Here is a 20,814-nt window from a genome sequence, read left to right as displayed (position 1 = left end):
ACCATTGATCTTACCTTACTTACCATGATCCCATCCTAAGTTTTTACCTTACAAGTTTTTACTTGGTTTATTTAAGAAGTTACTTTTATAGTTAACTTTGGTCTAAGTTTAGAATGTTACTAGAGTAGCAAAGTTAGTCTCAAAGATGGCCAAACAAGATAGCACCCCTCATTACTAGTGCTAGTGCTAACAACTAAATTGACTACTCTAGATGGGAACATGTGATTTTGAAATTATTTTGAAAACTTTGGAATGATGAGTCATTCTATTGAAAGATCTTTGAAGGTGAATATGACCTGAATGACATGGTGAACTTTTGATTAAAACTGATATTGGTTTGGATGCGATACCTTTCCAATTTTTGAGTACCCCCACAATACCTGATTATGGGTAGGGCTTAACTTGAAGTTTATACATCTTAGTATGGGTTCCCTCTAAACAAGCATCATAGGGGTTATGCCGAGGCTGCCTCCGTTGTATGGGAAATGATGTGAAATGAGGTGAATTGTACGGCCAAGCCCCGTGCGGTTCCCGGGTTGACGAGTTGGTCTTCACCGGGAGGCCAAGCTCATGGGGAGAGGTACCTATACTAGGGTATGTAAGTGAAAGGTTATGGTTGATGATCCGCGTACTGAGTTACGATGATTCGGGGTTATCCCCGACGGATGAAATCAAATGTTGTGGCACAAGTGTGCAACCTATGCAGAGTGTAAACCTATTCGAATAGCCGTGTCCACGGTTACGGACGGTTGGAAAGGCCATACAGTTTCCGGTGTCAGATTCTTGAAAATATTGATGAAGTGAATGGTGAATTGAACTGAATTGAATTGAATCACAACTGAGTTGTGGGAATGACACTAATGTTCCCACTTGAGTTAGTTAGCACATGAAAGAGTCTTTATCAAATACTTGTGAACTAAAATTGGCTTTATGCAAAAGAAACTAGAGCTTAGCACCCCTTACTATAATTGATAGCACTTACACTAGTATTAGTTTGCGAGTACTTAAAGTACTCACGGCTGTGTCCCTGGCTATTCAAATGGCCAGAATATGAAGAAGAGCAAAACTACCAAGGTGACGACCAGCAGGACGCCTACGACAACTAGGAGTCTTCCGACGTCAAGCGTTGGCCTGTGGACTAGAGAGTCCATTCTATTTACGCTTCCGCTATGAACTGTGTTCGTTGATCACTAGATCAACTATTTGTGTAATATGGATCATGTGATCTAAATTTGTAAGACAAGTATGGTTTGTAATGAATGATGACTTATGATATTCGACTGTTATGCCTCGCAACAACAATATTTCTGGGATTGCGATGAACGGCATAATAGGCATCTGGACTTAAAAATCTGGGTGTTGACACGCGACCCCCCCCTACTGCCTCCTATCCATTCTCCCCGCACGCCTCTCTCAAGCACCACTCGTCCTATAACAACTCCTCCCAACGCCGCCACGATGCGCAGACATGGAACCGACGACGGCGCTGGCCCCAGCTGGCCCTCGCCCCCAGCTCACCCCCTACATATCCTCCATAGCAGCTCCCAGTGCCGCCACGATGCGCAACCACACGGGACCGGCGGTGGCACGCCAGCACTGGCCCCGGCCGGTCCTCGCCCGCAGCTCGTCCGCCATCCTCCGCAGCTCGTCCCCCTCCATCTCCTCCACACACCAGTGGTGGTAGAGCCAACAAGGTCTCGACCGGCGGCATCACCGAGCTCGTCTCGACCGGCGGCTCCAGTGGGGATAAGCTAAGGATGAGGGGATGACCTGATTGCTTTTCTTCTTCTCTGTTCAAGGACTTTTCTGCAATCATGTCGGACCTAATTGTGAAATCTGCTATATATGTAAAACGTTACATGATTTCACAACTCATGCTGCTCCACCAAACCACTGCTGAGCGGGAAGTTGCCGTGGGAGTTAGAAATCCTTGTGGTGTACCTTTTCTTCAGTTCCCCGGCAACGGCGCCAGAAAAAGTCTTGCTGGTGTGAAGTTGATGAAGGAGAATTTATGCGCAACATTGAGTGGAACCCCAAGAGGAAGGTATGATGAGCACAGCAGGAAGTTTTCCTCAGTAAGAAACCAAGGTTTATCGACCAGTAGGAGAAAAAAGTTCTCTCCCGAGGTGTTGCGAACCAACTCGTGGCAGGGCGCACTGCCGGCGTCAGCGAGTGATACGTCTCAAACGTATCTATAATTTCTTATGTTCCATGCTACTTTTATGATGATACTCACATGTTTTATACACATTATATGTCATTATTATGCATTTTCCGGCACTAACCTATTGACGAGATGCCGAAGAGCCGATTGCTTGTTTTCTCGCTGTTTTTGGTTTCGAAATCCTAGTAAGGAAATATTCTCGGAATTGGACGAAATCAACGCCCAGGGGCCTATTTTTCCACGAAGCTTCAAGAAGTCCGAAGAGGAAACGAAGTGGGGCCACGAGGCGGCGCCACAGTAGGGCGGCGCGTCCCAGGTGCTGGTCGTGCGGCCCTAGCATGTGGGCCCCTCGTGACCCTCCCGACTCTGCCCTTCCGCCTACTTAAAGCCTTCGTCGCGAAACCCCCAGTACCGAGAGCCACGATACGGAAAACCTTCCAGAGACGCCGTCGCCGCCAATCCCATCTCGGGGGATTCAGGAGATCGCCTCCGGCACCCTGCCAGAGAGGGGAATCATCTTCCGGAGGTCTCTTTATCGCCATGATCGCCTCCGGATCGATGTGTGAGTAGTCCACCCCTGGACTATGGGTCCATAGCAGTAGCTAGATGGTTGTCTTCTCCTCATTGTGCTATCATGTTAGATCTTGTGAGCTGCCTATCATGATCAAGATCATCTATTTGTAATCCTTCATGTTGTGTTTGTTGGGATCCGATGAATATTGAATACTATGTCAAGTTGATTATCAATCTATCATATATGTTATTTATGTTCTTGCATGCTCTCCGTTGCTAGTAGAGGCTCGGCCAAGTTGATACTTGTGACTCCATGAGGGGTATTTATGCTCGATAGTGGGTTCATGCCTCCATTAAATCTGGGACAAGTGACGGAAAGTTCTAAGGTTGTGGATGTGCTCGTTGCCACTAGGGATAAAACATCGATGCTTTGTCTAAGGATATTTGTGTTGATTACATTACGCACCATACTTAATGCAATTGTCTGTTGTTTACAACTTAATACTGGAAGGGGTTCGGATGATAACCTGAAAGTGGACTTTTTAGGCATAGATGCATGCTGGATAGAGGTCTATGTACTTTGTCGTAATGCCCTGATTAAATCTCATAGTACTCATCATGATATATGTATGTGCATTGTTATGCCTTCTTTATTTGTCAATTGCCCAACTGTAATTTGTTGACCCAACATCTGCTATCTTATGGGAGAGACACCGCTAGTGAACTGTGGACCCCGGTCCTATTCTTTACATCTGAAATACAATCTACTGCAATTGTTCTTTACTGTTCTTCGCAAACAATCATCATCATCCACACTATACATCTAATCCTTTGTTTACAGCAAGCCGGTGAGATTGACAACCTCACTGTTACGTTGGGGCAAAGTTCTGTGATTGTGTTGTGTAGGTTCCACGTTGGCGCCGGAATCCCTGGTGTTGCGCCGCACTACACTCCGCCGCCATCAACCTTCAACGTGCTTCTTGACTCCTACTGGTTCGATAAACCTTGGTTTTTTACTGAGGGAAACTTGCTGCTGTACGCATCACACCTTCCACTTGGGGTTCCCAACGGGCGTGTGCTTTACGCGTCATCAAGCTAAATTTCTGGCGCCGTTGCCGGGGAGATCAAGACACGCTGCAAGGGGAGTCTTCCACATCCAGTCTCTTTACTTTGTTTTTGTCTTGCTTTACTTTATTTACTGCTTTGTTTGCTGCATTATATCAAAATACAAAAAAATTAGTTGCTAGTTTTACTTTATTTACTGTCTTGTTCTCCATATCAAAAACATAAAAAAAATTAGTTACTTGCATTTACTTTATTTAGTTTGCTTTCTTTATTACTGTTAAAATGAATACTCCTGAGAACACTAAGTTGTGTGATTTCACTAGTTAGGCTTAATGGAAAATAACAAAAATATTAGAGATCTTTATAGTATTTATCTTGAGTTAGGACATGAGGTGTTTGAAGAGAAAATTAAAAAACCCATGAAACTTTGTTTGCAAAATAGTTGTAGCAATGTTATTAGCATGAACTCTTTGAACACTATTATTGCTAATGCTATGGAAGAATTTAAGCTTGGGGAAGCTAGTTTTGATGAGCATGATATTTTTAGTGCCTCAAGCATGGAGGAGAAAATTTACTTTGATGATACTTTGCCTCCCATTTATGATGATTATGGTGATGAGAATAATAATGATAGCTACTTTATAGAATTTGCTCCCACTACAATTAATAAGAATGACTATGCTTATGTTGGGAGTAGTAATAATTTTATGCATGTAGATCATGATAAGAATGTTTCATTTGATAGTTATATTGTTGAGTTTGTTCATGATGCTACTGAAAATCTTTATGAGAGAGGAAAATATGGTTGTAGAAGTTTTCATGTTACTAAAACACCTCTCTTTTTGCTGAAATCTTGAAGTTGCGCTTGTCTAGTCTTTCTATGCTTGTTGCATTATGCTTCATGAATTTGTTTATTTACAAGATTCCTTTTCATAGGTAGTGGGTTAGGTTTAAATTTGTTTCATGCTTGCTTTTTGATGCTCTCTTTTGCTTCAACTCTTACTTCTTGCGAGTGCATCATTAAAATTATTGAGCCCATCTTAATGGCTATAAAGAAAGCACTTCTTGGGAGATAACCCATGTTTTTATTTTACTTCTGCACTTTATTTTATATTTGAGTCTTGGAAGTTGTTACTACTGTAGCAACCTCTCCTTATCTTTATTTTAATGCATTGTTGTGCCAAGTAAAGTCTTTGATAGTAAAGCCAATACTAGATTTAAATTGTTGCTCAGGAACAGATTTCTTGCTGTCACGAATTTGAGCAGTAGACTCTGTAGAAAAATTAAAAAAATATGCGAATTTACGTGCGTGATCCTCAGATATGTACGCAACTTTCATCCAATTTGGGCATTTTCATCTGAGCAAGTCTTGTGCCACTTTAAAATTCGTCTTTACGGACTGTTCTGTTTTGACAGATTCTGCCTTTTATTTCGCATTGCCTGTTTTGCTATGTTTGATGGATTTCTTTGTTCCATTAACTTTCAGTAGCTTTGTGCAATATCCAGAAGTGTTAAGAATTATTATGTCACCTCTGAATATATGAATTATGCACTGACCCTCTAATGAGTTTGTTTCGAGTTTGGTGTGGAGGAAGTTTTCAAGGGTCAAGAGAGGGGGATGATACAATATGATCAAGAAGTGTGAAAGGTCAAACCTTGGGGATGCCCTCGTGGTTCATCCCTGCATATTTTAAGAAGACTCAAGCGTCTAAGCTTGGGGATGCCCAAGGCATCCCTTCTTCATCGACAACTTATCAGGTTCCTCTAGTGAAACTATATTTTTATTTCGTCACATCTTATGTGATTTACTTGGAGCGTCTGTTTGTTTTTATTTTTGTTTTTGTTTGAATAAATAGGATCCTAGCATTCTTTGTTTGGGAGAGAGACACGCTCCGCTGTTTCGTATGAACACATATGTTCTTAGCTTTATCTTTAATGTTTATTGCGAAAGTTGGACTATTTCATTCATTGTTATATGGTTGGAAACGGAAAATGCCGCATGTGGTAAATGGTTTAATGTCTTGAATAATGTGATACTTGGTGCTCATATAGATCTTGTTTAAGCTCTTGCATCATGTACCTTGTACTCATTAATGAATAACTACATATAGCTTGTTAAAATTTGGTTTGCATGATTGATCTCTAGAGTCTAGATATTTTCTGGTAGAGGTGTTTGAACAACAAGGAGACAATGTAAAGTCTTATAATAGTTACAATATGTTCATATGTGAGTTTTGCTGCACCTTTTATACTTGAGTTTGCTTCAAACAACCTTGCTAGCCTAGCCTTGTATTGAGAGGAATTCTTCTCATGCATCCAAATCCTTGAGCCAATTACTATGCCATTTGTGTCCACCATACCTACCTACCACATGGTATTTCTCCGCCATTCCAAAGTAAATTACTTGAGTGCTACCTTTAAAACTTCTATTCTTTGCCTTTGCAATATATAGCTCATGGGACAAATAGCCTTAAAAACTATCGTGGTGAAGAATATGTACTTATGAATCTTATTTCTTAATAAGTTGCTTGTTGAGCGGTAACCATGTTTCTGGGGACGCCATCAACTCTTTTACCTTTGTTGAATATCATGTGAGTTGCTATGCATGTTCGTCTTGTCTGAAGTAAGGGCGGTTCTCACAATCAAATGGTTTGAGTATGCATACTTTTAGAGAAGAACATTGGGCCGCTAACTAAAGCCATGATTCATGGTGGAAGTTTCAGTTTGGACAATTAATCCTCAATCTCTTATGAGAACATTAACTGTTGTTGAATGCTTATGCATTAAAGAGGAGTCCATTATCTGTTGTCTATGTTGTCCCGGTATGGATGTCTAAGTTGAGAATAATCAAAAAGCGAGAAATCCAATGCGAGCTTTCTCCTTAGACCTTTGTACAGAGTGGCATAGAGGTACCCCTTTGTGACACTTGATTGAAACATATGCTATGCAATGATAATCAATGTTAATCCAAGCTAATTAGGACAAGGTGCGAGCACTATTAGTATACTATGCATGAGGCTTGCAACTCATAACACATATGCTTTATTACTACCGTTGACAAAATTGTTTCTTGTTTTCAAAATGAAAAGCTCTAGCACAAATATAGTAATCAATGCTTCCCTCTGCGAAGGGCCTATCTTCTACTTTATTGTTGAGTCAGTTTGCCTATTCTTTCTATCCCAGAAGCAAACACTTGTATCAACTGTGTGCATTGATTCTTACATGTTTACTTATTGTACTTATTATATTACTTTTTGTTGACAATTATCCATGAGATAAATATGTTGAAGTTGAAAGCAACCGCTGAAACTTATATCTTCCTTTGTGTTGCTTCAATGCCTTTACTTTGAATTTATTGCTTTATGAGTAACTCTTATGCAAGTCTTATTGATGCTTGTCTTGAATGTATTATTCATGAAAAGTCTTTGCTATATGATTCATTTGTTTACTCATTATCTTCATCATTGCTTCGAATCGTTGCATTCATTTCATATGCTTTACAATAGTATGATCAAGATTATGATAGCATGTCACTTCAGAAATTGTCTTTGTTATCGTTTACCTACTCGAGGGCGAGTAGGAACTAAGCTTGGGGATGCTTGATACGTCTCAAACGTATCTATAATTTCTTATGTTCCATGCTACTTTTATGATGATACTCACATGTTTTATACACATTATATGTCATTATTATGCATTTTCCGGCACTAACCTATTGACGAGATGCCGAAGAGCCAATTGCTGTTTTCTCGCTGTTTTTGGTTTCAGAAATCATAGTAAGAAAATATTCTCGGAATTGGACGAAATCAACGCCCAGGGGCCTATTTTTCCACGAAGCTTCCAGAAGTCCGAAGAGGAAACGAAGTGGGGCCACGAGGCGGCGCCACAGTAGGGCGGCGCGGCCCAGATGCTGGCCGTGCGGCCCTAGCGTGTGGGACCCTCGTGACCCTCCCGACTCTGCCCTTCCGCCTACTTAAAGCCTTCGTCGCGAAATCCCCAGTACCGAGAGCCACGATACGGAAAACCTTCCAGAGACGCCGCCGCCGCCAATCCCATCTCGGGGGATTCAGGAGATCGCCTCCGGCACCCTCGCCGGAGAGGGGAATCATCTCCCGGAGGTCTCTTCATCGCCATGATCGCCTCCGGATCGATGTGTGAGTAGTCCACCCCTGGACTATGGGTCCATAGCAGTAGCTAGATAGTTGTCTTCTCCTCATTGTGCTATCATGTTAGATCTTGTGAGCTGCCTATCATGATCAAGATCATCTATTTGTAATCCTTCATGTTGTGTTTGTTGGGATCCGATGAATGTTGAATACTATGTCAAGTTGATTATCAATCTATCATATATGTTATTTATGCTCGATAGTGGGTTCATGCCTCCATTAAATCTGGGACAGTGACAGAAAGTTCTAAGGTTGTGGATGTGTTGTTGCCACTAGGGATAAAACATCGATGCTTTGTCTAAGGATATTTGTGTTGATTACATTACGCACCATACTTAATGCAATTGTCCGTTGTTTACAACTTAATACTGGAAGGGGTTCGGATGATAACTCTGAAAGTGGACTTTTTAGGCATAGATGCATGCTGGATAGCGGTCTATGTACTTTGTCGTAATGCCCTGATTAAATCTCATAGTACTCATCATGATATATGTATGTGCATTGTTATGCCTTCTTTATTTGTCAATTGCCCAACTGTAATTTGTTCACCCAACATCTGCTATCTTATGGGAGAGACACCACTAGTGAACTGTGGATCCCGGTCCTATTCTTTACATCTGAAATACAATCTACTTCAATTGTTCTTTACTGTTCTTCGCAAACAATCATCATCATCCACACTATACATCTAATCCTTTGTTTACAGCAAGCCGGTGAGATTGACAACCTCACTGTTACGTTGGGGCAAAGTTCTGTGATTGTGTTGTGCAGGTTCCACGTTGGCGCCGGAATCCCTGGTGTTGCGCCGCACTACACTCCGCCGCCATCAACCTTCAACGTGCTTCTTGACTCCTACTGGTTCGATAAACCTTGGTTTCTTACTGAGGGAAACTTGCTGCTGTATGCATCACACCTTCCACTTGGGGTTCCCAACGGGCGTGTGCTTTACGCGTCATCAAGCAGCAACATGGAGACCTGCACACAAACAACCAAGTACTTTGTCCCCAACTTTCAACAAGGTTGTCAAGCTCACTGGTTTTGCTGAAAACAGAGGATTAAACAAACCGTGTGGAAGAAAAATTGTTTGCAGAGAACAGAATAGGAAAATGACGTAGAAGATTGAGAAGAACAAGGACCGGGGTCCACAGTTCACTAGAGGCGCCTCCCCAATAAAATAAATATGCTGGGTGAACAAATTACACATGGGCAATTGATAAACAGAGATTCTATGCTAATGGTTGGTGCAGAATACATGCTACGAAAGTATGCGGGCATTATAACAATATACATAGACCATAATCCAACTGCATCTATGACTAATAATCCACCTTCAGGATTGCATCCGCGACACCCTCCAGTATTAAGTTGCAAGCAACAGACTATCACTTTAAGCAATTAATGTGTGTAAAGTAAACGATGAAACTACCCTTGAATCGAACACCGCTGTTTTCTCCCTAGTAGCAACATCACATCTACAACCGTAGAGAACAAGATCACTTCCCATGGTTAAATAGAGGCATGAACCCACTATCGAGCATAAATACTCCCTCTTGGAGTCGCTAGCATCTACTTGGCCAGAGTATCTACTAGAAACAGAGAGCATGCAAGATCATAATAACATAATACATAATCTCAACCAAAGCAATATCTCTATAAATCGGATCCACATCAAACCAACATGTAGCAATTACAAATAGATGATCTTGATCATGTTAGGCAGCTCACAAGATCTATACATGAAGCACAACAAGAAGAGGACAGCCATCTAGCTACTGCTATGGACCCATGGTCCCGTGGAGGACTACTCACGCATCACCTCGCATGAAGACATGGCGATGTAGAGGCCTCCGGCGGTGATTTCCCTCTCCGGCAGGGTGCCGGGATGGACTGCAGAACCCTCCCGAACTAGGGTTTTGGTTGACGGCGGCGTCAGAACTTTTCGTGGATGGAGGCTCCCGTCTCTGGGGTTTTCCCGATACGAGGAATAAATAGGCGGAAGGGCGGAGCAAACAAGGCGGCGAGGCGCCAATACAAGGGCCAGGCGCGGCCAAGGGTGGGGCCGCGCCTTCCCTATGTACTGCCATGTGGCAGCTCTCCTGCACGTGTCCTTCTGGCTCCGTCTTCGTCCCGGAAAATAAGACTCTGGGCTTTTGTTTCGTCCAATTCCGAGAAACTTTCATGTACAACTTTTCTGAAACACAAAAACAGCAGAAAACAGGAACTGTCACTGCGGCACTGCGTTAATAGGTTAGTCCCAGAAAATGCTAAAAAGTGTGGAAAAGTGCACATAAAACATATAAGAATTGTAACAAAACAAGCATGGAGCATGCATCAAAAATTATAGATACGTTTGGGACATATCAACATCCCCAAGCTTAACTCCTTCTCGTCCTCGAGTAGGTAAGTGATAACAAACACATAATTTTTGAGGTGACATGCTGTCACACTACTTTGATGAATCTAAGTGTAAAAGCAAACATAGCTGGAATCATAAAATCCTAACATAAGTATGATAGATATAATCAAACAATGAAACTTAATAACCATGCTAAAACATGAATAGTAATCAAACAAAAGAAAATGTATAACGTGCATGGAAAGCAAAGTGATTGTCAAGAGCATAGCATAGATACATAATAAAGTGGTACTCATCTTGTCCCATAAGTGGAAGCAAAACTAAATGCTTGGACACCTTTAAAAGATTATAATGATGACTAGAAACAAAAAGTTTGAACAAGCAATACCATAATTATGAATCAATCAATAAAATCTTGGGACCATGCACATAAAACTAAGAATGACAACTATGCTCTCATAAGTGGTGCATAAACTAGAAGGCGGAGACTCAACATAAAAGTAAAAGAAGGTCTCTCTTTGAGAGGCAAGTAAGATCACTCATGTGCTAGAGCTTTTTATTGAAACAACAAGAGTATAAAATGCACTTTTGAGAGGTGGTTGTTCATGTCAACTAGTAGTCAAATTTGAGAGTTTGAGAGCGGTTCCGAAATATTTGGGCGAAGCCTCTTTTCATTTATACTACTTATAAAATTGTGACACTCCTCCCAACCTTTGCTTACACATACCATGGATAACCGAATCCTCAGGTGCCGACCAAGCAATCACAAACCATGGAGAAGTGCTCTTTTCTTATACTTTTCCTATTTTCTTCCCCTATTGGAAATTGTGGTCAAACCAGCTCTTTTTTATATACTTTTTTATGTGACAAGCAAGATGAAGCTCGCGAGTCTTTGAGTTACTTAACTAGTATGGAAGACGACAACCAAAATTTTAATTTACTTCCTCATAAGCTAAAAACAATGTCACAAAACGAGGAACTGTTTGAATGTTTTAAAGGTAGCACACGAGCAAACTACTATGGAATGGCAATTAAATACCACATATAGGTAAATATGGTGGACACTTTGGCATATTTGGTTTTTGGTGGTTGGATGCATGAATAAAATACTCACACAAATGGAGGCTATAAAAAGACCGGGTGCGACCAACTAATTAAGAGAGCATAATGGCCATAATCATGCACAACGACAAAATATATTAATCAAAGCATAAAGTGATACACAAGTTGCAAACTAAATGATCATAGAGGCAAGAATTGACTGGAATGTGTTGCAAAACATGTGCCAAGTCGACCCAAATAAAAACATTCGCATGGGAATATATACCACAATATTATGCTTTTTCTATTGTATGCTAAAAACAATGCATGGAACCTTCAATGGCACACTAAACACTCTCAGTATTTGAGACTAATCATAATGAAAACATAATTAACAAGCTCATCATGAGAATAACATCTACTCCCTCCATACCGGTTTATTGGGCTTCTAATGAATCTAGGAAAATACCATCAAATCTTACATTTACTAATTGGAGACTCCCAACGAAGCACCACGTTAATCCCTGTGATTAGTAAATTTGGTCCATCAGATCAGACTAACCGTCCATCCATAACCGTCTGATTAAGGGGATATCCACGCTCCGCCATGTCCCAGGATGCGGGACTCCTCTCCTTCCCTAATCGCCGCCTCCTCCTCTAGCCCGACATACCTGCAACAATTCTTCCATGCAGGATCCCTCTCCTTCCCTTATCGTCACCTCCTATCCGATCTCCCAGCAATGGCTATCCCACGTACCGATCCACCTAAAAGGCCCCAACTGAGATCTGTTACACGGACTGCCAGGCTCATCTCTCGGTGCATCATGCAAGTGATATACGGAGTACTGCACCTCTGCTGCGGCAGCAGCCCAAATTTTCACGATCCGGCCGGCCGCAGAGTTCGCCAAAGGATACAGTGTGTGCATGATGCCCCCTCTGTCCAAGTCTCTCCAGATCCTGAACCAGTATGAATGATCTTTGGTATGCAATAATGGTCTGTTCTTTTTCCAATCAAATCAGAACCGATTGATCTACTTCATTCACCAACTTGATAATGTTGGAAGATGAAACTGTAGCGTAGGTTCCTTGGTCAACCAGAGATTGATTTTGCATATCTCCATCGTTGATTTTGCCTATCATGCTGGCATGACTGATTGCTTGCCGGCTGGTGGCCTCTCTGATTTGTGGTTAAGCATTGCTTTTAGAGTATTAGCCTCACAGCATGAAACTAGAGTATACGCATTGGCCATTAATAAGGTCAGTATGCTTACCTTAATCTTAATCTTAATTTTATCTATATCATGACTTTTTTTTGAAAAGGATCTTGAATCTCCTAGCCTCTACATATGTTATAGCGTTATCTTTATCAGAGAAAATATTTGTAACAGTAGGTGTGAGAGTATAGGGCACACGTGATATTATGGATGCTTGATCCTCAGTGGAGTGCAGTTCAAAGGTAAGAATGATTGTATGCTATCGACCATGTGCAATAATATTGGGATTTATATTACTGAAAGTACTATTGATGATTTGTGCTATTTTTCAGACTTGCTCTTACTCGGTTCTTGGCAAAGGGTCCCTGGTGATGACTGCTTTGTAAGGAATCCAATTATTCAGACCTTATGGAAAAAAAAAATCATATATTAGGAAATAGCAGTTACTCCAACAACTATTTTTTCTGTATTTTATTTGAAATATAGTGTTTGTTTAAATATGTGAATACCGAAAAGCATCCAGCGGAATGTATGTACACAAAGATCTATGTTACATAACTTATTAGACACGAAAAGAACTAGCATCAATCTGCATTTTTACGTTCAAATAACATCTGTTTTGAATTTCACTAACATTGATAACATACTGTTTCTTTGAAGATTTATATGATCAAAAGCAAATAGACAAAACTGACTAAATATGTGTCAGTATGTACTGTTCGTATTAAATTTTCCATAGCTCTTAGGCATATAAGACTGACTGGCAGTGAAGTAGTTGTATCCTCATATTGGCAAGATCGACTTCAATACTTATCTTTTGTCCTTCCTTTAAGCAAAATCTCAATTGGTATCAAGTTGCTACACGCTTGATATAGCTAACAGAGTATACTCCAACTCTGTTTCACTATTTGTTGCTAGAAATCCTTTGAGTGCTATTTCAGTGTTCTACAGGCAATTCACTTTTTTCGCCAAGCTTTCCCTTTTGCCTCGAATTATGAGAGCACGAGAAGAAATCAGATAGAGTTAGTCTCATCACAAAATGTGACACTTCACATGTAGTATTTTTCCTCTACGATTTTCTCATTCGAAATACTCCGTCCGTTCGAAAATGAGTGTCACAGATTTTCTAGATTCACATGTAGGTAGAGATGTTTTAGTGTGTAGATACATGCAAATTTAGACAAATCTGCGACACGTAGGTCCGAATGGAAAAAGTTTGTTGCTTAATATTAATAAAATTATAACATATACTGGAATATGAAACAATAAGCCAATATTAGTAATAAAAATGTGTGATAATTTAATGGTTGAATTTTGCAAGTTTTCCCTTTATAATTACCGAAAGCTAATTTTCTACAATAGATGGATAGAAGTGATGTAATTGATATCGGGATGAGTCAAGGCTAGATGAATATATGTACTGTGAAACTTTTGGCGTAGATAAAAGAAGAGTTTTTTATACAGGGAGAATTATGAAAATCAAGCTTATGCACGAGGGGTGAAGCCGAATAAATTGGTCGGGTGTGTCCTATAGTCCGCACATTCATATTTATTTTGCTAAGTGCATACGCAGTCTGTAATGAATGAGATATAGGAAGGAAGTTGTTATGTTTGCTTTGAAAAAACACATTGTGTTCTGCAAATGGGATACCAGTTGTTAGAACTTCCAATACTCATAGCTACAGACAACTTTATTCCCCGATTTTGCATATATTTTTTTTCCGTGGTAATACTTTAGTTCAAACTTTGTTCTGTCGGCATAGTATAATAAGAAAAAATAATAAGAAGGAACACAAGATACTATTCAGTTGTGTATTTATTCAATTGCAGAGTGTTTGTATGTGAATTTGTTGAGTTCCCTCATAGACATTTGGAAGCTATATAAGCCTGCGAAAATTGCTCACAAACTAATGCATCCCAACGCTGAACACTCATGCCTACTAATTTTGAGTAATTCATGCACTAATTTTGAGTAATTCATGCATTTAACCTATAACCTATTTTATTCCATATAATGTATATAAACTTTTGCCGCCTATGTTAAAAGAATGAATACTCTCTTTGTTCTTGCAAACTGTGCACTTTTTTACTTTTGTTGTATCCAAATTTAAGCATTTCCATATTAAAATAGTTTCATAATATACTTCATAAATACAAGCCCGTGCGCTGCACGGGTTATTGACTAGTTAGGCTCAATTAGCAATTAATGTGCGATTTTCTCCCAAAAGCAGAGGACGTTCTCTCCTTATTAAATCCCATAACACAGACCCACCAATGCATGCGCATGCGTTTATATTTTGATTGGAAGGCATGTAGACCGAAGGGTCTCCTTCTCTTTCTACCCTTAATTAACGCATCAAACCGAGAATTAATCAAGGATTACAGCTTGTGGAAGCAATTTTCTGGCCCAATAGGAAAACACCTTGGTCGCAGCGCTGCTACTAATGAGCCCAATAAACCGGTATGGAGGGAGTAGCAAGATATGAAAAAATAACTATGCCATAGTCTAAAAATGCTTGCATTTACATCATATACATATAAATTTTTTTTCATGCTTCCAACGCCAACCAAATGAAACCAAACAACTCTCATATATGAAAAACAAGTAAATGTCCAGAGAGCTATTGAAACTCAAATAAATGTAAAAGTGGAGCGTGTCTCTCTCCAACGCAAAATGCATAACAGTGGAGCGTGTCTCACTCCAAAATAAACATGCAAAACAGCGGAGCGTGTCTCACTCCAAAGTAAATATGCAAAGCGGTGGAGCGTGTCTCACTCCGAAGTAAACATGAATGATGGGATCCAACTTTATTGAAAGTAAACACACAACAAAAAGTAAAGATGTTCCAAGGATAACACATATCACATCAAGGAATAAAAATATAGCGTGTTGAAAAATGACATGGTGCTTTTTGTTGATAAAGAGGGGATGCCTTGGGCATCCTCAAGCTTTGACCCTTGTACTTCTTGGATATTTCTTGGGGGGTCCAGGGGAAAACCCCAAGCTTCAGCTCTTGTCCATGCTTCATCTCATTGCATCATTCTTCTCTCCCTACACTTGAAAACTTCCTTCACACAAAACTCAGCACAATTGATTAGCAACATTAGTGCAAATACAAATATATCAAACCAGCAAGGCTTCAGTAATGACACATATAAAACACTCATTTCAACATATGCTACCGTAGCTACTTCTTCCCAAAGCTCTTTTTCACAAAAGAACTCAAAAGGACGAAGCATACGACGCAAATGCAAAACATGGCAGAAATCTGTCAAAACAGACGAGCATGCAGAGATCGAAATTAAAGAAATAGTTCTATTTCTCAAATCGAAAAATGCTAAACTAACAAAAGTTAGCTAACATACTGGAGCATAAGCACAAAATTTTCAGCTCAAAATAACGTTCTGGTGGTTTTTAAGAATTTTTTTCGTGACCAGCATAGAATCTGTTTCGGAATTGCAAATACCCCAAACACTGCTTTCTTTCTATTAGAGGCTACCCTATAACATCCCAAATTTTCAATCAATAAGAAATGGTGGTTTCCAAAATTCAAATTTTGCACCCAACAAAAACTTTATTTTGCATATAGTGCTATGCATAGTGTTTGTGCATTTGTGTGACATTGCCATGGTGTGTGTTTGCAACTCTTGCCAATTTACTAAAACCCTACCTTTGATCCTCTAAGATCAAGAAGAAAAGCAAAACAAAAAGAAAAGAATACAAGTTACAAAATCACAACACCCTCACATATGGTTTAGGCCATTTTTGCAAATCTTGAACCTAGACCATTTTGGCTTGCGCCATTGGTTGGAGATTGTTACTAAACACTTATAAACACTTTTGGAATCAAATAAACTCAAATCAAATCAAATTTGAATGCCAATTGTGCTCACATGCACTAATGGTCAAAACTGCCAACTTTAACCTGATGCCTACTTTGAGCCTCTGTTTTAAGAGATTCTCGAACCAAACTTTTCCAACTCTTTGCACCTCATCCAAGACCTCATCAAGGAGAACAACTTTGCTCAAGATCACCCCTGCAAACTCTCTCTGGATTCAAAGTTATGCTCAAGCAAAGTGGGGACATTGAAGCAGATTCAAGATTATGCACTTTTTGGTTTTTTGCAAATCAACTCAAATTTGACCACCACCACCACCACTAGGCTTCAAATATTATATGTTTGGACTCCACCAAAATTCACTGAAAATTTCCAAAATTTCTTTCTTGCGGCCATTCCATCGAGCACCTGGTGGGCACAAACCTGCCAACCCTAGACATGCCTTTGTCCAGTGGGTTTTAGCCCTAACCATCGAGCTTATGTCATCTGGAGTACCTCTATCTACCCCTTGCATGACGCCAAGCCTCAGAGACACTTTGCAGTACACGAAATCATCACCATTTGGACAAAACAAGGCCATGACGTGGCATGACATGAGCACCACATGCCATCCCTCTCTCTGATCCATTCTAACGTGCACGACCATGTCACACTCCATCCTCACACTCTCCTGCACACGCTAGACATCGCGGTCGACGAAGTGGAGCACCACACGCGCCAGGACACGTGCGCCCGGTGACGCACGCGCACGCTAGAGCGTGCACGGACGAGCACCAGAGCGCGCCAGGCACTGACGTCGCCCCGCTGACCACGGCCACCACTCGCCCTCTCCGCTCGCTAGCAGCTCCGCCACGATACCAGGAGACGCAAAGACATGCTCACCTGCCCGTGGGAATGCTTTAGCCGAATACCTCGTCGACGACCACCGCCGCAGTACTGAGCGCTCCCATCATCCTCCTGCCCTCGTCCTTGCCTCGTTTACACCGCCGTCAAGCGCTGCGTGACCACACGGACCCCGCCAACTCGCGCGCGTCATCGCTAGCCACTCCGCGCCCCTGTAGCAATGTCGACATGGGTGACCTGAGCCGCCCCCTTCGGCCTCGCTCCGCCGCTATAAAAGGAGGGCCTCCCTCTCCAAATCAAGCACACCAACAGCTTCCCCTCTCCTCTCTCGCTCTCCTCATCCACTCGCCGCTCGACATTGCCTACCATAGCCACTCAATTGCCTCATCGCTGCCCGTGAGCCGCCGCAGAAGCTCGCCGGAGATTGACGCCACCCCCGGAGCTGCCGCTTGTTCCTGGAGCCTCGTCGTCGTCCACAACGCCGCCGCAGCACCTCGCCGACGATCGCCGCGCCGCCGGTGAGCCGTCGACCCCCTCCCCTCTCCGCGCTAGTAGCTCCATCTCGCCGTCGACGACGATGGACTTGATCCGTTGGATCTTGTTCTAATCGTGCGGCTCGGAATCAAACATACCGTTTCGCGTTTGATGAGTGACTGACGGGTGGAGCCCACCCTGTCAGGCAGCCCACGCGTGAGAGACGCGTGGTGGGCTGGCTTCCTCGCAGTTAAACCGTTTCGGCCCAGCTTCATTTCCCGCCATGCCCAGGAATTCAAATTTCGATTTTCAGTTTAATTCTAAATTTCTTGCAGATGCTATTTTCAAATTTGAATAGAATCGAATCTACCAAACCAAATTTGATGAATTTGGTGTTGTTGGAAAGCTTGTGAAAAACTCTATCCAACCCCACTGGTCTCACCTCAAATTCTTTTGTGGAATTAATGTGACAAAAATAACAAGGCAGGGCCTTTTCCAACTTCAAACAATTATTAAAAATCAACCCTAAGTGATTTTGAGTTGATTCCAACTCTCATAAATCACAATTCACATACTCTACATGTTTATGTAAAAACATCACATAATTGTTTGTATGATCATGGGCTAGAGCAAAATAATGGCTATGTGGCTATTTCTAGCCCATTTAAATCATTCAAAACTATTTCTTAATTAGTATGAGGGGTTCCCTCTCATTTAAATCATGGTCCTAAGCAATTCAAAGTGATGTTTTGACTTGGTCTATATCATCCCATAATGGATTAATTAGAGACATTGAATTGTTGTAAGAGTAAGGTTTAAATGGTATGAGGTTAGTACCTCATTTAAATCATTTTCCCCAAATAATAGATATGAAGTGTTGACCTTGATCAACATGAATTCATACCTTATTATTATTTGAGGAACTTAAATCTTAAGAAGATTCAATGAGAGGAAATTATTTCTCTCCTACAAGTTTTCTTAACACACAAGCCAAACCCCTTGGTGATTAGTGTTGTGATGCTAGAATAGTGGATGTGAACCAATTGAGTGATTAGTATAGCCTTAAGACTTGTTTGGTGATTGTATACTTCATATTCGATATTAGACGCTAGTACCGAGGAGTACCAGGAGGAGGAGGTCTACTTCCAGGAAGAAGAAGACCACTTTGTTGATCAGTACACCACTCAAGGCAAGCTAATATTCTTGCAAGATACCTTAGTGCAAAGCTCCTCTTGAGCAAGGCACTATTACCCTATTACCTTGTGTTTACTTTACCAATCCCAGTTTTTATCTCTCAAAGCTTTACTTTGATTTGCAAGTTTACTTTTATAGTTAACTTGAGTCTAGATTTGGAGTAGTACAAGAGTATCAAAGTTAGCCTAGAGAGCTACAAGCTAGTTAGCACCCCTCATGCCTAGTTGCTAGTGCTAAATTAAAAATGAATACTCTAGCTGGGAACTTGTGAACCTTTGAATTTTGAAAACCTTGGAATGATGAGTCATTCTATTGAAATATTTTGAAGGTGAATGTGACTTGAATGAAACGGTGTTTTTGATGAAAACTGATGATTGGGTTCGGATGCGATACCCTTCCAATTCTTAAGTACCCCCACAATACGTGATTATGGGTTAGGCTTTAACTGGAAATTTACGTGTCTTAGTATGGGTTCCTTCTGAACAAGCGTCATAGAGGTTATGCCGAGGCTGCCTCCGTTGAAAGTAAAATGACGTGAATGAGGTGAATGTACGACCCAAGCCCTGTGCAGTTTTCGGGATAACAGTTGGCTATCACCGGGAGGCCAAGCTCATGGGGAGAGGTGCCTATACTAGGATGTGTAAGTGAAGGGTTAATGGTTGATGATCCGCATACTGAGTTATGATTATTCAGGGTTATCCCTGACGGATGTAATCAAATGTTGTGGCACAAGTGTGCAACCTCAGCAGAGTGTAAACCTATTCGAATTGCCGCGTCCGCGGTCATGGACAGTTCGAAAGGCCATATTGTTCCGTCATCAGAACTTTTCCCAAATGTGACTTGTGTTTTGAACTTGAAAAGGTGACTTGGATTTGAATCACAACAGAGTTGTGGGAATGACACTAATGTTCCCACTTGAGTTAGTTAGCATATGAGGAGTCTTTTACAAAACATCTATGAACTAAAGTTGGCTTTATGCAAATAAACCTAGAGCTTAGCACCCTCTCACTAGAACTGTTAGTACTTACACTAGTATTGGTTTGCGAGTACTTGAAAGTACTGACGGCTGTGTCCCTGGCTATTCAAATGGCCAGACTATGAAGCTGAACAGCAGTATGAAGATGACGGCCAACAGGACGTCTACGACAACTAGGAGCCTCTTCTAACGTCAAGCGTTGCCTGTGGAATAGATAGTCCACTACTACTTCGCTTCCGCTACGTGTTATGTAATGATCAATAGATCAAGTGTTGTAATGAGACTGGATCATGTGATCCTTTTTATTGTAAGACTATTATGGTGTTGTAATGAATGATGACTCTACGATATTCAACTGTTATGTCTCGCAAAAACAATCTTCCTGGGATTGCGATGTATGGCATAATAGGCATCTGGACTTAAAAATCCGGGTGTTGACAAGTTGGTATCAGAGCCATTGTTTGACCTTAGGAGACCCTAGTTAGAATGGACGTCTGAAAAACTTAGATTCAAAAACAAAGGAAGTGAATACTTATGAAAACTTTATTCACTCTCTTACCCTTGAGATCTTTTCAAAAAAAGGAAATTCATGTCGTACCTTTTTACTTGTAATTATATATAAAATTTTGCTACACTTACACTCTCTAACTTAATCCTCCAATTCCCTTACAGATGGAGCCACTCAACCAGACCAAGTTTTACCAGCTAGGCAACGGTGGTAACTTGATTTTCGAGAGGGACTTGGATGCTCTGTCTGTGCATCTCGGGCGCCCACACCTGGAGTTCTTTGGAACTCAAGTCAACGACCAACCCGGAGGTGAACTACAGTGGGTTATCATTGCGGATCTGAGAGGCAGGATGGAGCCTCCCACTTCCGAGAGGATCCACTTCACCATCCGGGAAAGCAACTGGCTGGATGGACTCGCTCGTGCTCTTCAGGAAGCACTTGCCCGTCTATGCGGGCAGAA

The sequence above is a fragment of the Lolium rigidum genome, chromosome 1 (assembly GCF_022539505.1).
Source record: "Lolium rigidum isolate FL_2022 chromosome 1, APGP_CSIRO_Lrig_0.1, whole genome shotgun sequence".
NCBI lineage: Eukaryota > Viridiplantae > Streptophyta > Magnoliopsida > Poales > Poaceae > Lolium > Lolium rigidum.
This window is presented reverse-complemented; position numbering follows the sequence as displayed.